Below are 17,293 nucleotides of genomic sequence, written 5' to 3' on the forward strand. Positions count from 1 at the left end.
AAGCTGCGAAAACTATGGGAGTTGTCCTGCCAAAAAAGTGTTTCCTTTTACACTGTTCTAAAAAAAATTTAATTTCTTTTTGTATGATTTTGGGATGATAAACTACAAGTTGTTGTTGGTAAGAATAGGTCCAAATAAAATAATAATTGATTTTTGAAATTTGGACCAGATATAAAAGTCCAGATATGCAATATTTTATGTCAGTTTGCAGTATTACATAATTTTAAGTTCCATAGTTTCTTTTTAATACTTTGTGCCATAAAGCTATAATACAGTTTTAAATTTTGTTACTAAGTCGCAGTTAAAAAAAACATTTTTAGGTTTACTTAGCTAGACCTACTAAAGGGAGGTAATCAGAAATACTAATTTAGTGGGAATCCTGAACGGGTAATGGGAAGTATAGGTAATAAGAGGGGTTGACGTGTGTTGGTTATTTGAAAGATGCTTATTTACTCTTACAAAGAAATCATTTTTGTGTAATTGCATGAGCCAGCTCCTTTAAACATGGTATACAGAAATCAAATGCTTCAGTACACTGGGTATATTATTCACTGGTATGATTTTATATATCATAGTAAAGTTATAAAAGATATGTTTTCTTCTGAACTTATTTGATTTCGATTTTCAACTAAAAAGGTAAGAATAACAAATTTCTGATTTGAATTTTATTTTTTTTTGCTGTAAAATTAATGATTTGTCGAACAGCTGCTTTATATTGTTTCTGTTTTTTAGGTTCTTCAAAATTTTTCTTACATTCTAGTCCCATTTGGTTCTGGGACAAGACCAGTGTATGAAAACAATTGAAACCTTTATGACTTACCCTTGCATGATCGTAAGAGACCATTCATAGGGTGTGAACACTTGGTTTCTCCATGTCTCTATAATATACGGAAAATATAAAACTTTTGATTCAAGTTACATCATATTTTATTTCACTGTAAATGAGATGTGAAACCAAAATTTTTAGTCCCATTTGGCACTGCATAACTTTGTACTGCATTGGTGCCTTGTAAAGTCCAAATTGAAGTCAAATACATTGACCTTTAGTATCACAATTTATAGTATTTTAATGAGTTCATTTTGGGTATCATTGTTTAGACTTAAAAGAATGTTACCAACAGCATACCATTTATGTCTTTACATTGTACATTTTAAAACATATTGCATTTTGGTAATTAATTTTGTATGTGGTTTACAGATTGTGGTTTAATGCCTGGTGTTATATCATGAAAGTTTGATATTTACATCATTTAAGTCATGTTTTTTATGAACTTTTAGCTTGTGTTAGAGGTATTGCACTGATCCTTTGGTTGTTGTCAAAATCTGCATCCTGGTTGATTGTTTGTTTTGTAAACTAGTATAGAATCCACTAGCTGAAATGGATTTAAACTTCAACAGGTGTTCTCTAGGATGAACTGAAATTTCGTACCTTCTATCTGTATCAGGGTCATCATTTATGCTCCTTTACATGTCAGACATTATGGTTTGATATGTTAAAGTGTTTTGCGACAAATGGAGTAGGTCTTCATCCTTGATTCTTGGGAAGAGTTTTTATGTATACCTCGTGTTGTTACATGATACTATAAGGAGGTAGTCTTCAATACCTGAGACTTGATGTATTTACTAAGGATCTTTCGTGCTTCTTTTTACAGTTACATCCTTATGTTGGATATGTCCAGACTATTCCTCAGTTTTGTAGAGTATTCGTGGGCATCACATGCGAACCAGACTTGCCCAGTTGTACGATCAAGTCCTCTGAAGATGTTTGCAATAGTTGCACCAAAACCGGTCAGAGTTGACGTCTAACCAGCAGCAGAGCTGGTCCAACATGGCTCATTCTCAGCCAGCTACCTGTAGTGTAGAATTTACTGTTAAATTTAATATAGTAATTTCTCTGAAATGTTGTTCAATTTATTGTTGGATCTTGTACTAGCATAAGGGGTGCTCTTGATTATAAAGTAAGGTCTTCGGTAGCCTAGCGGTAGAGCGCCTAGTGGTAGAGCGCCTAGTGGTAGTAGCTTCTTTGCTTGGTGCTCAGCATTAACAGGATAGTTCTAGGATTTTGGGATCTCATGTCTATGGCATGATATTCCAATTAGGCAGCACTATAAAGTTGGTCAATGCGCTCACTGCAACAAGTAGACACTGGGGATGGCTTATATAACAGAAAAATTTTAATGGAAATGTCATATTCATTTATATAAATCTTAAGGAATACCAGGACCTGGTGGAATATTAGAAGAAAAATCTTTATACATTTTCCCAATTCAGTTTATGTTGGTGGCATTCCTAAATAGAAAGGCCTGAACAAACCATTTTGGAGAAAAAAAACCACATGAAATTTGATTGAATTAATAGTATCCCTTTAAGTTGATGTGGGTGGAAGATTTTTTATGTATTATTAAAGTGTATAGTTTGGGAAAATAAAGGATGATATTGAAATTTAATCAGTTATAGATCAAATATTGCTTGTATGTTAGATATTATCACAATGATTATTAATGTTTTCTTTCATGGTAGTAGTTTTGAATAATACTCATTTCATACAGACGTCAATCTGATGGAAAAAATTTCATTAATAAATGCTTTAGCTTCGTATTTTCATCTCTGAAGATTTTTGATAAGTTTTTGCTTGTCTGCATGGATTGGGAGAGCAGCTTCAGCAGTTATAATAAGTTTGATATGTAACCTTTTAAACATTTATTATGTAGATAAAATAATACACCAGATTTGAAATAAAAACAGAGTTGGAAAAAAAGAAAGAGATTAAGTAGCATTGATTTTTAAATTTTTGAAGTGCACTTATAGCACAAAAGTTTCCTGCACAAAATTTCAGAGAGTTGTTTTGTTCACTTAATTAAAATAATTTAAGACTGTTCAAATATATTTTATACTTTTTGTAGGTATTAGTATACAATTGTTACTCTGTCCATCTGGGTTTAACCCTTATCATGCTGGACACAATTGATTCTGCCTTTGCGACCAGTGCAGACCATGATCAGCCTGCATATCCATGCAGTCTGATCATGATCTGCACTGTTCCCCATTTAGTCTGTATCTTTTGGTAAGCACCTCTTTTAACAGTTTATGGTACTGTCCAAATTGAAAGATGGACAAGTTCATTATAGAAATTTAGCAGAGTAAGGGCTAAAATAATTTTAGACTGTTCAAATATATTTGATGCTGGTTGTAAGTATTAGTACACAATTGTTACTCTGTCCATCTGGGTGATAATCAAACATTTGAAAGTTTTAGCAGTAATTTAACTTTGCAACTGTTGGAAGGAACTAAAAGAAGTTTATAACAATAGATGGCTTGCTATAAAGGAGTTTTTTTGCATTCATGCAAAAGTGTCTCGTCATTGCACAGTTTTTTTTAACTTTTTTTTTAAATATATGAATTATATAGTTTGATTAACTTCACATGTTAGAAACTTTCTCTAAATCAATCTTAAATACAATTAAGTTAAAAAAAAAATCTCAATTTAAATGTATCAAAACGTTTATTTGTAAACTCTAGGAGATGTCTCGCTGTTGCCTTGGGTTCAAATCGTGGCACCATCTTTAAATTTATATGTAAAATGCTCAGCAGTTCAACCAACTAACGGACAATAAAATTTCGGGAGAGAATATATTAGAAAATAAAGCAGGTATTAAAAGCAGCGTGCACTTACATGTTAAGTTATGAAAAAATATAACTGCATTAATTTTATATATCATCTTAAAATGTCATCGGAGGTGGTATATTTAGCGGGTTATTTTGTAATTATTATATAAAAATTTAGAATATACTGTATACCAAAATAAGAGCCCCTCCCCAAATAAATGCTCTGCCACAAATGACCCCACCCCCTAATAAATGCCCCAACAATAGCACCATCTCATCTTTACCAGGAAAAAAGTTCCGTCATCATTTCTGTGCTATAATTATTTAGCCAAATGATTTTAAGGCAAAAAATTAAAAAAAAAGTAAAAATTGATGTGTCCCTGCTCATTTGGCAGGTATTTAGGTGTATATGATATTTATACCCCCACCAAACATGTTTGTTGGGGCTATATAGGAGTCAGTTTTGTCACGTCGCGTCCCGTCCCGTAGTTTTGTCGCGTCCCGTCCCGTCCCGAAATCTATATCTCAGTTATTACTAAATGGATTTGATTCAGACTTAAAATAGATGTTCCACCTTATCACCCACATCATGTGACACAAGGTGCATAACTCTTGACACCAGTTTTTCATGAATTATGCCCCCTTTTACTTAGAATTTAAGGTTAATTTTGATGCATTTTCGCTATATCTCAGTTTAATATTACAAAATGGATTTGATTCAAACTTAAAAGAGATGTTCCACCTTATCACCCACATCATGTGACACAAGGTGCATAACTCTGACACCATTTTTTCATGAATTATGCCCCCTTTTACTTAGAATTTCAGGTTAATTTTGATGCATTAATTTTTCACTATATCTCAGTTATTACTAAAGGGATTTGATTCAAACTTAAAAAAGATGTTCCACCTTATCACCCACATCATGTGGCACAAGGTGCATAACTCTGACACCAATTTTTCATGAATTATGCCCCCTTTTATTTAGAATTTCAGGTTAATTTTGATACATTTTCACTATATCTCAGTTATTATTTCTTTCAAACTTGAAGTAGCTGTTCCACATCTTATGACACAAGGTGCATAACTCTTGCACCAATATTTCCTGAATTATGCCCCCTTTTTGCTTAGAATTATACTTATTATATAGTGTTTTGATACACTTTATCTGTACCTCTCTTATTATTTGATATTTTTTAACACAGACTCAAGCTATTGGGAATATTCATCCAACATTGGAGTCATTAAACACTCCAGTGACAGTTCTTGTCAGATTTAAATGTTTTTGGTTTACAGGTGTAACATCATAAAATACAGGTAAAGTTCAACTTCGGCTACAAACCACCAATTATATATGTAGTTATGGCCCTTTCCAACTTAAAATTTGTCAAACTGCTGGTTGCCGGACAATAACTCACAAAAGGCTTGACAGATTTGGATAAATTTTGGTACACATGTGTAACATCATAAAATACAGGCCAAGTTCGATTTAAATTGCACCTTCTTGTGGCCATGTCTTTCTTATGGTTGCCATTCTTCAGTGACAAGACCGTATTGTGGGGGTATTTGTCACTCCTATAACAGTTTTAGTTAATGATACAGGAAGAGGATTAGGAGGATTCAGAGGGAAACAGGAAAAGGATTCAGAGGGAAACAGGAAGTGGATTCAGGATATTATGAATCACTATAATACTGTAATGTATAATAAAATTTCTTGTATTTTACAGGCTGTGGTCTTGAGTAGGAGACAGAAACAAATTTGGGTTAAACTTCATTCAAATGTAAAGGTAAGTTAATTGACTATAAATTAAATTAATAGCATAATTCAGTTTATCATAAAATTTACAGGACGTTGTTAACAGGTGTAGTTCAATTAAATGCAGTTTGTAGTACAATATGTGCATGTAAAATGAATTTTAAAGAACATTAGTGAAATTATTTTGAAATGAGTCAGTCTTGCAAAAAACAGGCTGAGTTTGCTGAATGACATTATTTTGAATAATTTATCAGATCTTTTCATCAGAATCCTTAATCTTAAATCTTGAATGCTTAATTTTTGTTTCTTTACTTAAGAAAGCTATAACAAATTATATAATTTTATTATATGGTTTTATTTATGTGCAACTTGGCAGGAATATATAATTTGTTACATAAAGATACCCTGGAATATTTCACCAGTATATACATTCATGTATAAAGCATTTTAAGATTTTATTTATGATTTTAAGAAAAAAAAACAGCAACAGAGCTCCAGTTAAGATTTTAGGTCAAAGGACTGTTTTACCCCCAAATTTTTTCACCAAAAGTTATTTCACCTCTAGCTGTTCTGTTTTCAAATAGTATTTTTAAATTATAAAGATCATTTGCAGTTATCTCGATTCTTCTAAAGGTTGATTCACTTACTTGTGTTCAATTTCATGCTACTAGTAGCTGCAACACAGTTGTCCACAAGCAGTTACTATATATCACTGTCTGCACACATTACATTTTATTTGTTTTTATTTGCTGCTGCAAGGATCTGCTATCTGTCAAGGCATAATGGTTTCGACTTTTTCGTGCATAACTTCTATACTGTTGCTTGTCAAACCATTGGCACTGCCCAGATGTCAAAATGTTGTATTCTTAAAAGGGTTTGTTGCAGAAGCTAGAAAAGAAGCTGTTTAATTATGATACTGATTTCTTTGCTTTCAATATGAATGCCATTTTATTTATGCACTCAGTTGAATTAGGGATGTGCTTTGATAAAAAGTTTTCAATCTAGTCAAATACAGATCTATTTTGGCAGTAAGGCACTTTTGTTTATGGAAAATGATAATGTTAAAGATAAAGAACAAGTGTTTAGACTTGAGGACAAGTTTTTCTGGTTAAAAGTTTTGGCATTTTGACTACTACTTCAAGGTATGCTGCATTTATTACAGACTATAGAAACATTTTGACAATTCTGTTTGTATGTATTAGCGTTAAGTATATTTGGATAATGCACCATATTCTGCATGTCAGTGGAACTTGTAATTGGGGAAAGAAAGTAGTACTACAATATTTCTTCCATATTAGAAGATTGTTTATATTCAAAAATAGACATCATGATTGTTCCATCGGTTGCAGCTGCAGACAATGACACTCTTCTTGCTGTAGGTTAAAAACCGTTTATGAAATACTGAATTCTTGTATATGAATATGAGCAAGGCTTAGATATAATGCAGCCAGCTTGTGGAAGGTTGGTTAGTGACAGTTGGCTGTGAAATTCTTATTGAAAGGGTTGGACAAGGATCTTCTTCCACAGTTTTACGCCATATGACGTAAAACACAAGAAAACAAAATAGGATATCCAGGTAACTATAGGATAGTATAATACAAAGAAATAAATTTTATATCATGAGATGGAGGGCATATTTACTTTTTAAAAAATATATTTCACATCCTGAATAATGATGTAATTCTGCACTTGGCTGCAATCTTGAAGCAGTAGGTGTTTATATATACTAAATGATAAATATGAAATGGATACCCCATGCATTTTCAATTTCTACTTTTCATAAAAGATTATGAAATCTTAATCTGTATTAACAAGCAGCAATTCAATGTTTGTATACCAAATAAACTTGATATCACAGAATGTTATTTAGAAATACAGTCACATGCTGTTAAATGTCTTACGTCAGTCTTCAGTCTAATGGGGAGGAAAAGTGAAGCAAAAATATATTGTTTATGTCATTTAGGCTAAAAACAAGATAGGAATTTTATTTATAAAGAAGAGGAGAAAATATAGACCTACTGGATTAACAGCTCAAGTATTTCTGAAATTTCGTAAATGAATGCATGCAGCCTACACAAGTGAACTTGTGGGTGTGGGTGAGGGAATACTTGCAGTAGGTTGAACAGAACAGAAAATAATTTGTTTCTTGCTAACTGATTTTGTCAAATTCTTACCTTCATGAAAATTACCATTAATTGTCATGTTGAGTGTGATGTCACTGTTCAGGTGGACTTCAGAAGTCTTCATGTATGTTACATACCTTTGACTGGTTCTACCATTGTTGCAATAAAAGGCACTAAGAATATTCACTAACTTGCACAAAAATATACTTTTTTGACCATTAGGGCTTAGTATTGATCCTAAGAAATTTACAAGCCTAAACAAACAAATTACTAATCTGACCATTGGGGTTTAGTTTGATTCTAAGCAATTTACTAGCCGTAACAAAAGATTTACTTCTCTGGCCATTTGGGTTTAGTATTGATTCTAAACAATTTACTAGCCGAAACAAAAGATTTACTACTCTGGCCATTTGGGTTTAGTATTGATTCTAAGCAATTTAGTAGCTGAAACAAAAGATTTACTACTCTGGCCATTTGGGTTTAGTATTGATTCTAAGCAATTTAGTAGCTGAAACAAAAGATTTTCTACTCTGACCATTTTGGTTTATGATTGATTCTAAACAGTTTATCAGTCAAAACAAAAAAATACACAGTTGTTAGAAATTTTCCCAAAAATATGCTAATCTGCCTATCAGTCAAGTGGATTTTAGTTGCGAAACAACACATATTCAGAAGAAAACAAACCTTTGAAATTTGATTTTTCTGTGTGAGAATTGAAATTGCATTTTAGCAGGGGAGGGCTGTTTTAAGATTAAGGTAATGGGTTTAAATTGAAGCATGATTTATGTAAAACATGTAATCTGCTAGATATAACATAAGATGAAATTCTACTTGTTACTAAGGGGCAATGCCTACTGACTTTATGACTTTTTATTTTGGATTAAGAACAGATTTAGTGGAAATTACAGACAGGGAATTAGCAATGGAGCCTTTATTGGTGTGAAGGTTAGAATTTTATGTTTATGGATTTGATTCTGATTTTTGATAAGAATTTTAAATGCTGAATCTGTAATGGAAACAGAAATAGATGCTACTGAGTTTGCTTATTGCCTCATCAGCAGGAAAAATTCCAAAATATGCACATTACGGTGAAGCAGGTTTGGCACATTTACCGATTTTCCTGCGAGCACAAAATTTCTAAAAAGACTGAGACCGAAGGCAGAGATTCTCTGTAATTGAAACAAATTGGTCTATGAATTAATGCCATGGAATGTACCAGTGGTAGGAACATATAAATCAACATTTGCTGGAAATTTAAGGTCCCTGCTTTGTGGAAGTCAGCAGAAGTAAATTTATATCAAAACTTCATGATACAATAATTGTATTTCATAATTAAAAGGAGCTGTCTGTGCCAGAAATGAGATTTTTTTCACAATTAATGTATCCCTCATTTGTTTCTTTGCAGCGGACCAATTAAAATACTTCATGAAGAAAGACATTCTTTGGCAATCATTAATGATTTAGGTCTCTTTATACTTTAATTGTTTAAATTTGACTGTACAAGCTATATGTAGCAATGATATTTATCATTTTGAGTACTTTGAATATTAAAATTGTTATGTTTAATACACATAAAACACATCTTTAAACTTCTGGTAACCAGAAATGAAGGTATTTTTGCTTTTGTAACATACATAACCATAGAAATAACATATTACTTTTTCTAAGAACTATTTCTCCAATAAAGCTGTGTATATTGGGTTATATTAATAATTTTTATAGAAAATTGTATGTCCTAAATAGAATTAACAAAATTAGGCTTTGCGATCAAGTGTACTGTCCTTAACACACAGTTGCTAATCTGTTACCAAAAGTCAAAATAACAGCAGATGTATTCCAGTACATAGCTACATATATTTATAGTTTTTGCTCCCAAAGTGACTAGGTATCTGTTCAGCTTTGTAGAAAAGATGTACATTCAATGTTTAAATAATCATTCTTTCGTATTTAGTTGAATATGTTACCTACATAATGGTAACGTTAGTCAGAATTCAATTAAAAGCATAGGTATAGAGATAGTACCAAAGTTTTTCAAATCATAGATTTGAAGTTAAAAAGCTTTGAAATGAAGACAAATGTCCATATATTTCTCAAAAACAGAAATATAGACAATATTTTAACCAGACGTGCGGAGTTATGAGCATTTAATATTTTCATGTTAACGAAAATTTTGTGATCAAGGAAATGTAACTCTTCTTGAACATGGAGAGCATAAACATCAAAGGGACATAATATAGTCAATATTTTCTAATTGGGTGAATTTGATTAAACTTTCAACTTTGATCTGGATTGCTAAATAATGATCCATGATACTGTGTGCTAAAAATTTAGAACATCTGGAACAGTCTATTAACAGCAAAACTATGCTTTAGCAGAATCTAAATAGTTAAGCTCTAACTGGGACTCGAACCCAGGACCTCTCACATCTAAGGCAGACACTCTACCACTTCCCTATAACAGCAGTAGGTAATAGCTATGCAGTTTAATTGCTGGATTACATTGCGTGAACTGGAACAATAATCGGTGAACTCCGGATTATCGGCGTATTCGCTTTGTTACCTAACGGCAATTTTTATGTAAAGAAAAAATATAATCTAATGCTGCCAACGTCATAATCGGTCAAATCTGCCCAAATTTCTCTGACGTGTTGTTCAGAGTATGAACTTACTAACTGGTAGTACCAGTGAAATATTACTTACACTGAATCTTTTATATTTACCCTTTTTGCAGCTGTCGAACGGCAAAGACGGCGAGTTTTGTCCAAATATAAGTAATTATTTAACCAGTTTTGAGAAGATTTCAATTGATGGGAAATTACAGTTACAAACTAAATACCTTTCTGCAACACATGGAGTCATTAGCATTCACTGTCAATCAGTATTATGACTAAGATCGACTGTCATTCATTCATTTCAAAGTTTCATAGACAGAGTCCGTTGTTTACATTTTTATCGTAACCGGTGCACTTGCAAAAATCACTTTAGTTTGAAAAATCAAAGTATGCGAAGAGCTATGGTACGGTCTCTAATAGGTAGATTATTTCTTTTTTATTTCTTTTCATTGTTTTACATCTGGATACCAAAAGCAAATTTATAATCACCATCCAGTCTTATTAGAATAACATTCATTGTGCCCATTATGTCTAGGGGAAACCAGGGACTTCATGCACTGTCGAATCAGACTAGTAAATGATTTACTTTAAATAAGCTACTATGAAAAGTTGACATTTCAGGTGATACATGAATAGAATTAAACAAAAAGTAGGTTTTTAGAATGTAGGTAAAACTGGTTAATTTTTGTTAATGAGTTTGCTGTAAAGAATACATCATAATTACCAGGTAATTGCCAAAAGTCACAGTCAAGGTGCTATATTTGGCAAGTTGCCGTCCTGTAATTTATTCCCATCATTTACCAAGTGCTTCTGTCTGCCTTTTTGACATAACAATAAAGCAACTAGACAGCCTCCTGAAATACAATATTGTGTCAACATGAATACTTTATATGTATTATTGAAAGGTCCTTTAAGTCTGGACATAAAGAGCATAGTCTAAGTGTTTGTTTGTGTCTTTTGTATTGATAGATATAGCGGATATGATATAAATATGTGAACAATTTGATCCAGTAAATATGTCAGATATATTCAGTCCGGCCTGGTTTCTGTATGTATGGATTTATTGAAGGTATATTTTCTTATCTATGTTTTTGACAATGTAACAATAATAATGATGAAATGTATGTATATCAGCTATTTTAAAGGTCCATAATGCTTGAAATTTTTATCTTACAGCTTTCCAAATAGATGGTTGGAAAAGCAATACTTTTAATATTGCACATGAACTGTTATAGTTAGAGCCTTAAAGGGAGGTAATAACAAACAATAGATTCAATAAAACATTTTAGTATATTCAGCAATATTCAGACCTTTGACAAATGTTAAAAAGAAAGCAATTATCAGAAATAGGATTTAACAAGAAATTAATGTATTTTATGTTCAGAAAGGAAAATAAACAAAGGCATTATGAGTCTTTAAATGTTTGTGAAAAAACAACAACAACACTGTCAGGACATCTTATGCTATGTATGTCTGTCAGTCCTCAATAGACCTTTAAGTAGCTATATGGCTTTCAAACATTACACAGCAACTAAATGCCACATAATTACATTCAGCCACAGAATCTGGCAATTAGGTTAATTGACACTTACATTGTTTTATGTACATGTGCGAAAGAAGATAGTGAAAATATTGTAATTTAGTTTTATTGCCACATAGAAAATTGTCCTGTAAAGCCATGACACTTCGCTCAGAAATCTGTTACCAAGGATCATCTGAAAAACTATTTCTTTATGTGACCTGTGTGGTAGAACACGTTTACCAGTCAAACACCACACACGCTGGTGTAGTTGTGGAAGCCATATTGACCACTATACAAGGTCAAGTTGATGTAGGATATGAATGATAATATGCATAAGATAGGAAAAAAGGAAGAACAGAAAACAGAAGCAATAAATGCAGTAAATGTTCCATTTTGTGTACATCTGTAAAGAGGCAGTAAAATATAGCTGATAAAGTATCAATAAAATAATCTCCTTACTTAACTTATCCAGCAAGGATTAGCCAGCTGTTTTAACTTAAGGAACTTCTTGATAGGTTTTAGGGACAGATTAATCTTTTGCATAATAATTACATAAATATTGACTTTGTCTAGGCTGACACCTCCTTCCTTAGTCTTTATAAAAGTCTAAATTTTAAAAAAGTGAAAAATGGGAAGTTGATGGCGTCAGTGAAATTCCTGGCACCTTGAAGGACTACTGGTCAGTTTTTGATTTTCATTACAATTTATAATGTTAAAAAGTTCATCGGGACTTTCAACTTTATGAAATGTGGCTTCAATCCTCCTTGAAGATTTTCCAGGTCTTGTTCTATAGAATTACATAGAGCACTGAACAACGTGGGTTCTAACTGAGCATCGTGCTGTGACCGACATCTCAATTTGATTTTTTTCCAAAAAAACACAAAGTTTGCAACTTATCTTTCCATGTGTTTCAACAGGCCTGAACAGAAGATTGACAGGTTGAATTACACTGAATTAAATCAGAGCTTGTTGTAGTCTAGATTTTGAAATTGTTTAGGAAGCATTTTCTGTTAAACTTTAATTTCAGAAAATTAGGTTAGTGGGGAAATTAGAGACTTGTCTGGAAAGCGTGAAGATTGGTTGAATATAGTACTGCCAAACCTGTGCAGAGCAGCTGGCTTAGGGAGTTCGTGACACAGTGTGGCTGCTTTAGAAAGGTTGAAATTGTAACAAAAAGTCAGTTTGGGAAGTTGACTAATGTACTGTTTAAGGCAGGTGGCCACTTAAGACAAGTTGAAAGTAGAGCAGAAAGTTTGTATGGGAAAATAAGTGATTGTCTGCTTAAGGCAAGTGACTGCTAAATGTAGGTGGCTGCTGAGTGAGGTAGGTTCAACTGAATTTTTATTATCTTACAAAAGGGCAGAGTCACTATAATGGTGGATATATTTATCATAATAGGGTTTTGATGCATTGTTTAACAGAAAAAAAAATCTTCAGATTTTGATTTTAGCCATGCATTGAGCATTTTTACAACGGATACAAATTTTGCTTGATCACTGCTTTTTAAACTTTAGCCAGTTTCCACGCTTCCATGAATATTCGTCGAAAGACATTTGGTCGAAAAGACATTACACAGAAAGGACAATTAGTCGAGTGTACAATTGGTCTCATAGGACATTACGTTGAATGTATATTTAACCAAATTTTCGTCGAATTTAGTCGAATTTAACTCGCCCACTTTGCCGATGTGTTTCCAGTTTTCAGCCCAATTAAAAAGAAGACTTAACTGCAAAACTTGATTCATCATCAAATATTTATTCATCATTACTCAACTCGAACCGAACAGTACACAATATACTGATAAATAATCACATGTTACATTAATACAGTTGATGATAGCAGCACTTGAAATTCCCTTTAAATTACTTAGTCATTTTCTAGAGACACAATAAAGTTAATATTTAATGTTATACCTTATTCCCTGCAGAAAATCCAAGACTGGCCTCTTTCCATAGTCTGTGAATATAATTGTTGATTAAAAGGACTTAAGGAAATCAACAACAAGCAACACCTTTAGACCTGTGTTTACTGATCATTTAATTTGAGTAATTATCAATAATTTATTTTTGACCAAGTGTTGTGGCCTGTTAATTTTATCGACTAATTGTCGCGTTCTGCATAATGTCTTTTCGACCAAATGTGTTTCCATGAAATGTCGAAATGTGGTGCACCCAGTTTTCACACCTTTGAAAAAATTACACCCAACCTGTGACTTTTAATGCAGCCTCATTTTTATGTTAAACTTATATATAGGATATGATCTAATTTGAATTTGGAATAGATTTTTTGGGGGGTTCATAAATCATATTGTTTGAAAATTGTAATGTATTGGGCACAGGAGCTTGTATTAATTATTTTTGTTTTGAATTTACAGAACAGTTGCTGTTGTCCTCTTGGTAACAATATGATTAAGGAGAGTCTTGTGTAAGTTGTTAGGTTTGACAATAATTATTGTGTTCATGGCCTCAGGGTTAGAAACCTCCTGCCAGCGTCCATCCTGTAATCCCCCTAATTACTGGACTTTGTGTCCAGTTACGTAATCTTCCCCTAGGTTATATTTTGTCATTTTCTTAATGTGAACATTTACTTTTTATGGCATAAATGTAACAGATATTTGTAAGGCCAAAGGTGTCAATATTTGGATTCTGGTTCCTAGCAAAACTCAATTTTTTAAATTTTTTTCCTCTATATTTTTATTTTTAAAAAAGGTATATTATTTGTGCCTAGAGTCAGTGAATGGGTTTAAATTGTTGTTTGTAGACATTATAGAAGGTGTAATAATCCATTATACTTAGTATTAAGAAATATTGGGGTACTTTTAAATACACAAATGATGTCTATAATCAAACAGTTTTAGATTATGCTTACTGACACTATTTTAAACTTGCAGGACATTATCTGCTGTACCATTGATGTTGTACCATGACATGAAATGGGGGCAAATTCTTATCTGTGGCCTTAATCATTAAATGACACAGATATTGGCCTAATATACCAATATCACTTGGCTCCCTACCCAAATTTTCATTCATTAGCCCCGCTATGTCTTCAGTCATTCAGTTTTCTCTCTATGATAGTTGTTCGTGTATTCACATGTGTGTTTGTGTGCGTTCATGTTAAGTGTCAACTGTGGAGTTATTAGCTAGATTGGAGATTATCTAAATCTGTCGGAATCTAAGGTATCTTTAAGTGGCAATTGATTTCTGTAATAATCTGGAGAATTGTTTAGAGCAGTACTTAAAAAATCTAAGATTTTTCAAGTGCTGGACTTTGTTAACTTCTTCCAGTGATTAGGAATGCCTGTAGGAACATTTGTTTGATTAAGCACTTTTACAAGAGTGTATAATAGATCAATTGTGGGAGTTGGGGAGTATCTGATTGGATATTTACTCTTTCAGTAAGGTGTTTATTCTAAGGGACATTAACTAATTAATGCTAGTATACTAAATGAACTTAATATTGTATGGTTTTATTTGATCTTGATTATTTGGATTTTGATATAGAAAATGAACAATATTCTGTTTCTTTATATTTGATCTTGATTTCTAAGATTTGATAAATTTTGTTGATTTCAGGTGTTTTTAAATATTATGAAGTTCTTTATTAACTGTAAGAAACATTTACTGATAAAAAGAACCACCATTTAAAAGATGATTAGTTTGCCTCCAGTCATTCTTACATAATTTATTTTAATGATAATTTTAAATGAATCCCCCATAAATTTTGATCATATAAATGTAAACAGATGGTTTCATTTCATTGATTCTTTGCACATTTTAAAAATTTTCAGTTTAGTGTTTAGATTAAGTAGAATTTGAAGTTTTGCAGCATTATAGGTCTGTAAAACATTGTCTTCCATTCAGTTGTGCCAGCTCAAGGTCAGAAATTGGTTTGAGCTTTGGATTCTATATTTGAAGTAATCTCCTATAGTTATCACACCAGATAAGTTACATATCCACCCTTGAAACCAAATTAGGTCATGGTCAAGGTCACTATTTAGGTCATTTGCCAGTTAATGCTTCTATTGCCTGTGCAGTATCTCTGTGAAACATTTCATGAAAATATTTAAAATATATCGTGCTGTTTCATTTTATTCACTTGAGTAAAGCTACAGTCACACATATGGATATGTCCGTGCATTGAGGTACAGTGTGGATGGGATTGGTCTGTGGTGGGACGGTCATGAATAAGTACGGAGCAGTACGTCTTAGTAAGGGAAAAATGGTGAGAAACAGGGAGCAAAAAAGATAAGGACGCAAATAAGTATGGATAGGTACGGCGTTCTACGTTGAACTACATTTAACTGCGCCTGGCAACTTGCCCAGCGCGTGGACGGGTCTGCGGTGAACTACGTTGAATAACGCTTAAGTACGGGCAGCCTCGGATTACTACGTTCAGCTCCGGAACAATACGCATGACTACGTTCGCATTAAGGTTTAGTAACGGGTCGGTAAGTTTCATATAAATAGGCCACGTGTAGCCAGTGTTTTCATTACGATTATCTTTGACATCATGTCAAACTACGGCAAGGTGTGTTTCAGTACGGATAACAACATTTAGTACGTTTAACTATGTTATGGACGAATAAATTTCAACCAAATTGGACTAAAGTCACGCTCAAATGGCTACGGATCGCTCAAACTTTTGTGCATGTTCAAAAGTTGGAGAAACTTGCAAGTTTGGGATAAGTCTTAAATAATTTTGACCAAGGGTTGGTACGGATCGATTCGGATAACTACTTTGAGGTACGGCTCAGGTACGGATTACTACGTTTCTGTCCGTGGCTAAACGTAGCTATCCATGCCATATGTGTGACTAGGATATAAAAGGGTTGAAATATATAATTAGCCTATTTCTCAAACAAAATAACAAGAGTATTTCTCTAGGAACATGTTAGTCATGTAGGGGACGGGCATTAATCATTTTGATTGCTTTAAAGCAAATGATGTGGCCTCAGTTAATTTTCATTTAAGTGAGGAAAATGCTATTTCTGAATTTTTAAGAAAACTGAAGTATAGTTGACTTTTTTTGGTTGTTTGAGAATAATTTGCTCAGTCAGTGCAGTCTATTTTTTGTTGATTTCATTGGCAAACTTTATTGCAGAGTTAGATCCAAAAGTATCGCAGGATTAATTATGGCAGATTTAAGGTACAAAAGTAAGTTGTGATATCCTTTCCACAGCTGTAACGTAATAAAACGTATTAGCGTCTGATGGCCCGCTTTCGTAGTATCAACATTTATTACACAAAATTCATTTTGAAATTATTTCTAAAATGTCTAGGTCTGCAGCTCTCAAATATGGAAATATCCTACGTCCGAGGCATATAATGACACTTTCAGACAACATCAAAAAGGACCTTTTGAACGATTTGACGAAGTTCCAAAAATCTCCATATACACTTGCTCCGTTACAAACCCCTATGGGATTTGTGTTTATTCCAAGTTCAAATATATTTTCGTAGATAAAAAGCTGACATGTCATGGTAAAGCCCATGTATTTTCAAATTGTTAAAAGGTGCTGAAAATTGACTCCCCATTAGCAAAAAAAAAAAAAAAGAAAAAAAGAAAAAAAAAGAAAAAAGATAGAAGTCCATGCGCATACATTTAGACGGGGTGACCCTTGACTATCAACCAATGCAAATGCGACTTTTGTTTTCAAATTTAGTCTGTCTACT

General features: G+C 32.8%; 1 long non-coding RNA gene across 1 annotated transcript; it reads right to left on the bottom strand.

The window, feature by feature from the left end:
• Positions 1-642: 642 nt before the first annotated feature.
• On the bottom strand, positions 643-13,775 carry LOC123522978 (uncharacterized). The gene is made up of 3 exons (XR_006681024.2): positions 13,532-13,775; positions 10,821-10,950; positions 643-1,851 (listed from the first exon to the last, which is right to left on the bottom strand). It is a non-coding gene; the product is annotated as an uncharacterized LOC123522978 (long non-coding RNA).
• Between the last annotated feature and the right edge of the window lie 3,518 nt (positions 13,776-17,293).

The sequence above is a fragment of the Mercenaria mercenaria genome, chromosome 8 (genome assembly GCF_021730395.1).
Source record: "Mercenaria mercenaria strain notata chromosome 8, MADL_Memer_1, whole genome shotgun sequence".
NCBI lineage: Eukaryota > Metazoa > Mollusca > Bivalvia > Venerida > Veneridae > Mercenaria > Mercenaria mercenaria.